Source organism: Ochotona curzoniae, unplaced genomic scaffold (assembly GCF_017591425.1).
Source record: "Ochotona curzoniae isolate NIBS_2020 unplaced genomic scaffold, NIBS_Ocur_1.0 patch75, whole genome shotgun sequence".
NCBI lineage: Eukaryota > Metazoa > Chordata > Mammalia > Lagomorpha > Ochotonidae > Ochotona > Ochotona curzoniae.
The window spans coordinates 224462-235914 of NW_024467056.1; positions in this window are offsets into that span (position 1 = coordinate 224462).

The window sequence follows — 11453 nt, forward strand, 5'->3', positions numbered from 1 at the left end:
GACAGGTCAGCAGCAGGTGTTGGGGCTGAGTGGGTTAAACCAGCGCTTTGAGGCCTGAATCCCATGCTCCCCTTCCTGCTCCTGCACACCCTGGGGGGGCAGCGGGTGATGATGGCCCAAATATGTAGACCCGTGGAGCCCCAGTGGAATTCTGAGCTTCCGGCTTTGACCTGACCCGGACCTGTGGATGTTTGTGGATGTTTACGGCATGAACCAGAGAGTGGAAGATCTGCTTGTCACTCTGCCTTTCAAGTATGTGCAAATAAATAAATAGTTTAAGAAGAGGTGAGAGCTTGGGGTTTGCTCCCAACTGTTTCCACCTGAGTATTTGGCAGGTTTGTGAGCAAGCTTGTGGGAGCCTGCTGGAGGCAGCATGAGAACCACGCCAGCCTCCGAGAGGGCTAGGAAGACTAGGAAAGGGCATGGCCTTGACTGCTGGCTGAGAGCAATAAAATGGGCGGGCACTCGTGAAAGTGAATATCCGGACAAACCTGTTGCTGGGTTCCACGTTCTAGTTCCCACGTCGATCTGAGGCCTGAGTTCACTTGTAGGCAAGCAGCTTCCTGAATTTGTTGGCAGTGATCAGCTTTAGCTGCAGGTGGTGATTATCTGGGAAATAGCTTGAGGAGAGTTGTCCTTTTTTTTTTTTCTTTAAAGATTTATTTTTATTTGAAAGGCAGAGTTACGGAAGAGGTGGCCAAAGCTACACGGCTTTAGCTAGAGTGGCAGATTTAGGTGGGAACCTGTCAGTGACAAGCCTGAGCCGCTCCGTGCTTCCTGGCTCCCAACACTGGAAGCACCTGGAAACTCCATTGTGCTCACTTAATATTTTGGGTAAAAGCAAATTAACCACAGTCATTTATTTATTTGTCTATCTATCGATTTATTTATTTATTGCAAAGTCAGATATACAGGGAGAAGGAGAGACAGACAGATCTTTCAATTGTTGATTCACTCCCCAAGTGGCTGCAATAGCCAGTGCTGAGCTGATCCGAAGCCAGGAGCCAGGAGACTCTTCTGGGTCTCCCATGTGGATGCAGGGTCCCAAGGCTTTGAGCTGCCCTTGACTGCTTTCCCAGGCCACAAACAGGGAGCTAGATGGGAAGCGGGACACCAGGATTAGAACTGGCACCATATGGGATCCTGACACATTCAAGGCTAGGACTTTAGCCACTAGGCTACCATGACAGGCCCAACAATAGACACTTAAAAATAACTAGAATTTTGGAGGCCAGTGCTGTGGCAGAGCAAGTTAAGCCACCACTTTTCAATGCTGGTGTCCCATAAGCACACTAATTCAAGTCTCAGCTACTCTTCTTCCAATCCAGTTCCCTGCTAATGTGCCTGGGAAAGCTGAACATAGCCCAAGTGCTTGGGTCCCTGCATCCACTTGGAAGGATCAGATGAAGTTCCAGACTCCTGGCTATCGCATCTACTTGGAGGGTGAACCAGCAGTGGAGAATCTCTGTCTCTACCTTCAAATCAATAAAATAAGGGATGTGTGTATTTAAAATGAGCAGGAGTTCTGGTATGGGTGTATGAGATAAAATCTAACCTGTTTAAGTGACAGCCCTTTATCAAATTAGTGTAAATAATTTTGTCAACTCAGTCTCATTCCCCTCAGCAGCTTTTTTTAAAACTTAGTTTTATTTATTTGAAAAGCAGAGTGACAGAGAAAGAGGAAAACACAGAGAGTTTTACTGACAGGGCTGGGTCAAGTAGAAGGCAGGAGCCAGGAATTCCGTCCAGGTCTCCCATGTGGTTGGCAGGGGCCCAAGGACTTGATGTGCTGCTACATATCCAGGTGCATTAGCCATGAGTTAGATCAGAAGTGGAGCAGTGCAAATTCAGCCAGCACTTGTACCAACACTCAGATATGGAGTGTTGGCATTACAAGTGATGGCTTAGGGCCCAGTGTTGTAGCCTAGTGGGTAAAGTCCTCGCCTTGCATCTGTCAGGATTCCATGTCCTGGTAGCCTCCTTTCCCATCCAGCTCCTTGCTGGTGGCCTAGGAAAGCAGTCGAGGATACCCCAAAGCTTTGGGACCCTGTACCTGCATGGGAGACCCGGAAGAGGCTCCTGGCTCCTGGCTTTGGGTTGGCTCAGCTCTGGCCATTGCAGTCACTTGGGGAGTGAATCATTGGATAGAAGATCTTCCTCTCTGACTCTCCTCTCTGTATATCTGACTTTTCAATAAAATAGATAAGTATTGAAAAAAAAAAGTGGTGGTTTAACGTGTGGTGCCATATTACCTCCTCAACCTCCTCAAAACCCCAGCAAGTTTGAGGTAAGTGAAAATAATAGAATTTCAAAGAGCATTCTTGTTTTTTTAAAATAAGGTTTGTTTGATTTTAAATTTAAAGGAAACAAAATTATTTCTGACTTCCAAAAGGATAAATGATTTATGGTTTGCTGTGGTGGTGGTATAAGCTAATCCTCTGCCTTCAACACAAGCATCTCATATGGGTGCCGATTCAAGTCCTGGCTGTTCCACTTTTGATCCAGCTCCCAGGTAATCACCTGGGAAAGCAGTGGAGCATGGTGTGCTCCTCTGTGCTCATGTGGGAGACCTGGAAGAGGCTGCTGGCATTGAGCCTCAGATGGGTGTAACTCCAGCCATTGTGGCCATTTGGGGAGTGAGTCAGCGAATGGAAGTGGTTTTTCCTTTTGTTGTTGTTGTTTCTCTCTCTCCGTCTCTCTCTCTCTGGAACTCAGAGTTCTATCTGCTAATCCATTCCACACATGGCTGCAATGGCCAGGACTGAACCAAGCCAAAGCCAGGAGCCTAGAACTCCGGCCAGGCCCCTCATGTGGGTGGCAGAAATCCATCCATTCATTCTTTTATTCTTCAAATGCCCACAACAACCAGAACAGAGCTAGGCCAAAGCCACGAGTCTGGAATTATGTGGGTGTTGGGGACCCACATACTTGAGCCATCACCTGCTGTCTCCTAGGTCATACACTTAGGAGGAAACTGAAAGAGCAGGTGGGTTGGGACTGGAAGCAGGCCCTTGCAGGGGGTTGGTAACTTGCTGTGGCACTGCATCTGCCCTCCAGCTCCAGTCTCTGGACTTCCGTCGTGGGCCAGCAGAGCTCCTTGTGGATGCCCTGAACCTCTGCCACAGAGGCTGGATCATTTGTGTTTGGCTTCTTCCCCTCAGCAGTATGCTTGTGAGAATCATCTAACCACAACCATTTGAGAGGTGAGAATCAAAGAGAAGATGCAGGAGCAGAGTGGTGTTTCCGCTTTGTTGTGCTTTTAAAATTGTCTCCAGAAGCTCAGTGCTTCTCCTTCACAAATAAATCATCTGAGGACATGTCAGCCTAGGACACATCATCTGAGAGTCTTGGCACAATTCTGGGGTGGGCCTGAAGTCCTGCTTTCCTAATGAGGTCCCCAGTGATGCCAGTGCTGCTGGTCGGGGTACCACAGGCTGAGGCAGCAGGATTATGTCCCATGAAATCAAAGGTTTCAGTGAGTATGACAGGCAAAGTCTCTACCCGTAGTGCCAGCTTTCCATATGGGCACCGATTCGAGTCCAAGTTATTCCACTTTTGATCCAGTTCCATGCTGATGTACCTAGAAAAGCAGCAGAGAATGGCTTAACACCTTGCGTTCCTGCACCCATGTGGGAGACCTAGAAGAAGCTCCTGGCTCCTGGTTTCAGATTGGTTCAGCTTTAGCTGTTGTAGCCATTTGGGGATTAAATTAGCATATGGATGATCTGTCTCTCTCCTCTTTCTGTAACTCTGTTTTTTCAATAAAAATAGTACATCGTAAATATATACACTAAATTTAAAAAAATTCTAAAGGTAGGTAGCAAAAGTAAATCACCTTGACCTGGTCTCTTCGTTCCTCTCTGTACAGGCAACTACTATGACCTTATTGCAAATTTTTCAAGAAACATTTTGTTCACAAATTTATTTTCTTTTGCATAAGTGGTAGGTTATAATGCATGTTTTCTGCCCTTGCTGTTTTTATTAATACATGTACATGAATACCTGGTGGCATATACTCTGGACATTGTTCTAAATGTTTCAGACGTTTTATTTTTTAGGATTTGCTTATTTATTTGAAAGGCAGAATTATAGAGAGAGACAGGCAGAGAGAGAGATCTTCCATCTGCTGATTTACTCTCTAAATGGTCACAGGGGGCAGAGGTGGGCTGTTCTGAAGCCAGGAGGCAAGAAATTCTTCCGGGTCTCCCACACTGGTGCAGGATCCCAAGGCTTTGGGCCATCCTGGTTGCTTTCCCAGGCCACAAGCAGGGAGTTGGGTGGGAAGTGGAACAGCTGGGACATGAACTGGTGCCCATATAGGATTCTGGCACTTAGCAAGGGGATTAACCAATTGAGCCATTGAGCCAATGTGCCAGAATCATCTTTTTTTTTTTTTCAAATGTCCCGCATTTATTTACAGGTGAAATGTGTTGACTACAGTGAAGATGGGGCTAGTGCAGCACACCTGACAGCAGCAAGACCTTCAGAAAAACCAGATGTTGGCTACAGTGTATCATGCAAGTATCTATTTGCATACAGCAGACCCATATATATTTTTTAAGATTTATTTTATTTTTAATGGGCCCGGCGCAGTGGCACAGTGGTTAAGGTCCTTGCCTTGCACACCCAGGATCCCATATGAGCGCCGGTTCTAATCCCGGCGGCCCCGCTTCCCATCCAGCTCCCTGCCTGTGGCCCAGGAAGGCAGTCGAGGACAGCCCAAAGCTTTGGGACCCTGCACCCGTGTGGAGACCCGGAAGAGGCTCCTGGCTTTGGATCGGCATAGCATCGACTGTTGCGCTCACTTGGGGAGTGAATCATCGGACGGAAGATCTTCCTCTCTGTCTCTCCTCTCTGTATATCCACCTTTCCAATAAAAATAAAATAAATCTTTTTTAAAGATTTATTTTATTTTTAATTGCAAAGTCAGATATACAGGGAGGAGGAAAGACAGAGAGGAAGATATTCTGTCCAATGATTCACTCCCCAAGCAACTGCAACGGCTGGTGTTGCGCTGATCCAAAGCCAGGAGCCAGGAACTTCTTCCAGGTCTCCCATGAGGGTGCAGGGTCCCAAGGCTTTGGGCCATCCTTGACTGCTTTCCCAGGCCACAAGCAGGGAGCTGGATGGGAAGCAGGGCCGAGGGATTAGAACCAGTGACCATATGGGATCCCGGCGCATTCAAGGTGAGGACTTTGACCACTATGCTATTGCACCGGGCCCAGCAATGGGCTATTAATTGATTTATTCTTCTGTTATTTTACTGGGATGTTCTTTGCATTTGTCCTTGGTTTTGGTGGGTGCTATTTCTCTTCTCTGTCAAGAGAGCATTTTTAAGTATTCTTTGTAAGGCAGGTTTGGAAGAGTAATATTCTTTTTTTCTTTTAAGATTTATTTTATTTTTATTACAAAGTCAGATATACAGAGAGGAGAGACAGAGAGGAAGAGCTTTTGTCCAATGATTCACTCCTCAAGTGACTGCAATGGCTGGTACTGTGCCAATCTGAAGCCAGGAGCCAGGAACTTCCTTCAGGTCTCCCACATGGGTGCAGAGTCTTAAGGCTTTGGGCCATCCTTGACTGCTTTCCCAGGCCACAAGCAGGGAGCTGGATGGGAAGAGAAGCTGCCGGGATTAGAACTGGCGCTCGCATGGCATCCTGGCACATTTAAGGCGAGGACCTCAGCTACTATGCCACTATGCCAGGCCCCTGTTGGGAGTTCTGTACCCCTCCTGGATGTTGTTTCCCAATTCTTTTTCCAGATTAGGGAAATTTTCCCTTATTATTTCATTGAATACACCTTTAATCAAAATACCTCTTTCTGCACCTTCTGGGACTCCCATAACTCTTAAATTAGGCCTTTTAATGGTGTATTTCAATTCTTGAATACTTTTTTTATCCTGACCCAGCTCTGCTTCTAGTTTTTTGTTTGTTTCCCCCTGGTGATAGAAAATATAATTTTGAGATTCTTTTTTCTGCCTGCTTCATTGCATTTTGGAGACTCTTCACTGTACTTTTAATTTGTTCCACTGTATTCTTAATTTCTGATATATCAGCTTTCATTTGGTTCATTTCCAGTGTGACATATTCCTTAAATTCCTTCAACTTGTGTATTAGGTGCTTCTTGTTATTAAGAAGTCTTGTGTAAAGTGAGGACTTGAGCGGTTAGGCCACCGCGCCAGTCCCAAGCCCATCTTCTTTGTTTTTAACATTTGTTTCCTTACAATAGGAGCGTTTGGTGGATGGTAAGGGTTATGAACCAGTGCTTCAGGAAAACACTAACAATACTGGCCCTGGGAGTACCATGCTCCTGGCTGAGGGTTGGGTTGGAGATCAATTCTTGTCACCCTGCTTCTTTCTGCACAGCCTGGGCCCTAGAGGTAGAGAGAAGGTCCTGCCGAGATAATGGAAGAAGACAACTTTATTTTTTGACCTTTGGAATGCCTGTGCTTTTGAACTTTGCTCAGAACAGCAGGCAGATGGTGTTACCACTGGAGTCTTTCACCCCCCATGAACCTAGCTTGAGGAACTGGACATACAGGACTGAGTCTCACACTCACTTTTGGCTTGGCCCTGCCCTGCCGTGGGAGCAAAGCCTTGGACTGGACAGTGGGACACGAGTCCCACTGTGCCTGGTAAGGTAGGGGCCCTAGCTGCAGGCTGAGGTCACCAGGAGAGCAGTGGAGGCCTTGTTGCCACACCCAAGCCAGTGCGATATGGTACAGTTGCGCTGTGGTCCTGGCAGGGTCCATTGCCTGGGCCCCGAATGCACACACCTCTGAGGCAGAGAGTGAAGTGGGCTGGGGGCATGGAGCTGCTGTAACTGCAGCCCTCTGGCAGTAAAGTCAGTGGATACTTACTGGTACAAGGGTCAGGTTGCAATATGTGCATGTTTGTGTGTTTAAGGTTGTTGGCATAATTTGGTTGAAATGCCATCCTTGAAACATTTAGATTTTCATTGTTAAGAATGACTATGCCTGTTTGTGACCTTGCAATCTCTTAGTCTGGCTTCTGAAATGAAAAACTTCTAAATTATTAATTTAATAACCAGAGATACAGAAAAAGAACAAACTTCCAGATGCTGGTTCATTCCCCAGATGCCCACCACAAAGGGGCCATGAGTCCCAACTCCGTCCAGGTATCCATGGGGTCAAAATCCAACACCTTGGATTATTCCCTGTTGTGCTCCATGGTCCATGCTGGAAGGAAGTTGGATCTGGGAGCCAGAACCAGGTATAGAGACTAGGTACCTGGAATTTCCAAATGAGAAAGAGAGAGGGAGTAGAGAACTGGAATCCTGTGTAGCTTGCTTAAGCTGCCCTTGTAAAATGCAGCGTGAGCACTAATTCTATTACCCTGAATTGTAAGTTTGGGATGAGCAAGGGGTCTGACCTGCTGGAAGCCATGTGAGATACTTCATGGTGGCTTTGAGACATACCTCACTGTACACATATGGGACCAGAACTGGATCACTCCGCTCCCACTCCACGGTTCTTCCTCTCAGATCATGGGCCTCGCTTTGTGACCTGGATACTATCTGACATCATGGTTATTGTTCCTGAGACAGAATAGGTACTCTTCTGGGAGCTTTATAAGCTTTCTCATTTTGGATACACAACTATGTTATTAATTTTATATATTTACAGGGTACAGTATGATGATTAAAAATTATTGATTTTTATTTAAAAGATAGAGAGAGATACTTGTATATACTAGTTCATTCCCCAGATGTTTGCAACAGCCAGGCTGGGCTGGATTTTCACCAGGAGCTAGATATCACCTAGACTGAGTTCTTGGTCTCCTCTGTAGGTAGCAGGGATCCAAGTATTTGAGCTGTCACTGCTGCCTCCCGGGTGTGTTAGCAGGAGGCTGGAACAGGAAGTGGATTTTAAGGAGTTCTAAGCCTTGCACTCCAATTTGGGCTGTACACATCCCTGATGACATCTTTCCCCTGTGATGATTGTTTTTTAACTGGTGGTTTTTGTTTTTGGAGAGGTAGATTTACAAAGAGAGATTGTCCATCTTGCCACTTCACTGCTCAAATGGCCACAACTGCTGGAGCCAGGTCAACCAGAAATCGGGAGCCAAGACTTTTGGGGCTCCCACTTGGGTGCAGGACTCCGAGGGACTGTCCCCCATTGCTTTCCCAGGCCCATTGGTAATGTTTTGGAACCTTCTGCTTGTGTTCTCACCTTGCATTTTTTATTTAACATAATCACATATATTAATATTTTGCTTTCAATCTTTGTGATCTGTTTAATAAATTATTAAGTAATTCTATCCTACATGAGGCCAGGCAGATAGTCTCCTAAATATTATCTCTAAAGTTTTCAGAATCTTTCTCTTCAAATCAAGGTCTAAATCTGCAATGTTAGTGTATAGGATGAGGTAATTTCATTTCCCTCCTCCTTTGCATATCTCTAATCAGATGATCCAGAGTCAGTTCAATAAAAAGATTATAGAACAACCCCAATAATAGCCCCAGTAGTGTGCAGGTACAGAGTTGGCAGAATCCTGAAGGGGAGGAGTAGCAGAGGTCCCAGGGGCCCAGGCTGCACCCAGCTACCCTTCTGTCCAATGAATCACTCCCCAAGTGACCTCAATGGTCAGTACTGCACTGATCCGAAGCCAGGAACCAGGAGCCTTCTCCAGGTCTCCCACACGAGGGCAGGGTCCCAAGGCCTTGGGTTGTCCTCAACTGCTTTTCCAGGCCACAGGCAGGGAGTTGGATGGGAAGCAGGGTCCCCGGGATTAGAATTGACACCCATATGGGATCCCAGCACATTCAAGGCAAGGACTTTAGCTGCTATGCCACCGTGCCGGGCTCTCCTCCTGCTTTTTTGTCTGATTTTTTTTTTTTAAATCTGAATCTTGTTCCTGATCCTGGGGACTTTTTAAAAAAATTTTCTCCCCTCCCCTAATATTTATTTATTCCAAAGGCAGAGTTTTACAGAGAGAAGGATGGAAGAAGAAAGGTGATTTTCTATCTGTGGTTCATTCCTCAAAAGGTCTCAACATCTTGGCTAGGCCAGGTGGAAGTCAGGAGCTCTGAGCTGCCTGCAGGTCTCCTGTGTGAATGCATGGGCCCAAGCATGTGGGCCAATCCTCTGCTGCCTTCCCAGGTGCATTAGCAGAGAGCTGGATTCAAAGTGGAACAGCTGGGATTCAAATAAACTCTTCATATGCAATGCCAGCACCATGGGCTGCAGCTTAACTGTCTGTGCTACAATGCTGGTCCCACTGTACAAGGGATTAATAAACAAATTTTGTTTATTTCTATTTATTTGAAAGGCAGAGAGACAAGGGGAAAGAAAGTGATCTCTCATACACTGGGCCACTGCTTGGATGTCTGCAGTAGCTGGGACTGGGCCAGGCTGAGGTCAGGAGATTACACAGTCTCAACTGCGGCAGCCAGCGCCCATCAGCGTGTCCCTGGACTCTTAGCCCCAGCAGATTGTCCTTCTTGCAAGGCTTTGTCTTGGGAAGAGCTTGTGAGTCTGAGCACACACAGGGCCAGCCTGCCGACAGCATTCCTCGGCCTGCTGTGCTCCCCAGCTGCCAGGTGACAAAGGTCTCCTCTTCAGTCTCCTAGTGCTCTCAAGTACATGAGCCTAGGGTGCTGACAGAGTGTATTTGGCCTGCTTGAATGGGTGGATTTCGCGGGATACTTTGCCCACCAGGCTTGTAGGCAGGGTTTCCGGTTTGCTGCCCTGATTGTACTTTGCTGTCATCATTGTCTTCCCACACTCCACCAATTCTGACATATGTTGCTTTCATCATTCAATTCTAAATCATTTGTAATGGAACAGTTTCCCTTTTTAGCCCAAATAAGCTACAGCCAGGCAGCTGCCAAACTTTCTTTGTGGGCATCTTCCATAGTGTTGGAACTGTATCTCGGTCCTGCTTCCTGGCCCTGGGCTGCTTCTTGCTCCCCTACCTGGATGGGGGCATCCTTCCTGCGCCCACCCTGAGCCTGTCTCCCTCCCTGCAATCTCCACTAGAACCCTTGCAGCCTAGAGGCCTTGATTCTGCTCATGACTCTCCTATTTTGTTCAAGGCCAAGGGGATTGATAATCTCACTTGAGCCCAGCATTATCATTTTAGTCTTTTTCTGTTTTTATCTGTCCATGCTAAATATTTAGAACAGAGAGTGACTGAACAGCCATCTTAAATGATCTCAAATGACATTTTTTCTTCTTTTAAAGATCCATTTATTTTTATTTGAAATCAGATTTACAGAGAGAAGGAGAGACAGAAAGAGAGTGACAAATATTTTCTACCTGCTGGTTCACCCCAAATGGCTGCAATGTGTGGGGCTGAGCCAAGCTGAAGCCAGGATCAAGAGTTTCATCTGGCTCTTCTACACGGGTGCAGATCCCAAAGACTTGAACCATCCTCTGCTGTCTTCCCAGGCCACAAACAGGGCACTGGATCAGAGGTGGAACAGCTGGTGTCCATGGGGATGCCAGCACCACAGGTGGAGAATTAGCTTATTATGATGCCGCTGTGTTGGGCTTCAAACAACATTTCGGAATACATAGTGCACAAGGAACTGATAAGGCCCTGACAAGATGCGACAATGAAGAATGACGAGTGCATGGTAAAGTAGTTGAGTAACCACTTAGGATGTCTACATCCCATATAGGACTCCCTCTGGGAGTCGTGCTACCATGTTACTCTCATGGGAAGGTTATGGTACTTTGCACTGAGTTCCCAGTTCCTGCTCTGGCCTGATCTGACCCAGCCCTGACTGCTGCGGACATCTGGTGAGTGGATCAGCAGACAGAAACTCTCTCTCTGCCTTACAAATCAAGAAAAGTACAAACCAAACAAAAAAAAATTTAAAGATTGTTTATTTTTATTGGAAAGGCAACTAACAGAAGTAGAGACAAAATCTTCTATCTGCTGGTTCACTCCCCTAAGTGGCCATAATGCCTGGAGCTGAACTGATCCAAAGCCAGGACTCCCATGTGGGTACAGGGACCCAAGGACTTGGGTCAGTCTCCACTGTCCCCTCAGGTCATAAGCAGAGAGCTGGAGCAGAAGTTTAGTAGCTAGGACACAAACCAGCACCCATATGTAATGCTGGTGCTTACCAGTGGAGAATTAGCCTGTTGAGGCATGCTGGCAGCAACAACAAAAATATATATATTTTTTTAAAGAAAAAAAAAGTAAAAACATAGTTCCTACTCTGGAAGAGATTTGCATCTAGGGAGACAAAATGATTTTTCCATCTCACTGTAACTTAGCCTGAGAACTGCTGTGTTAGAAGTAACTGGTCCAGGGGGCCCGATGCGATGACCTAGCAGCTGAAAGTCCACACCTTGAACATGCCAAGTTCCTATATGGGTGCCGTTTCTAATCCTGGCAGCTCTGTTTCCCATCCAGCTCCTTGCTTGTGGCCTGTGAAAGCAGTTGAGGACGGCCCAAAGCCTTGGGACTCTGCACCCACGT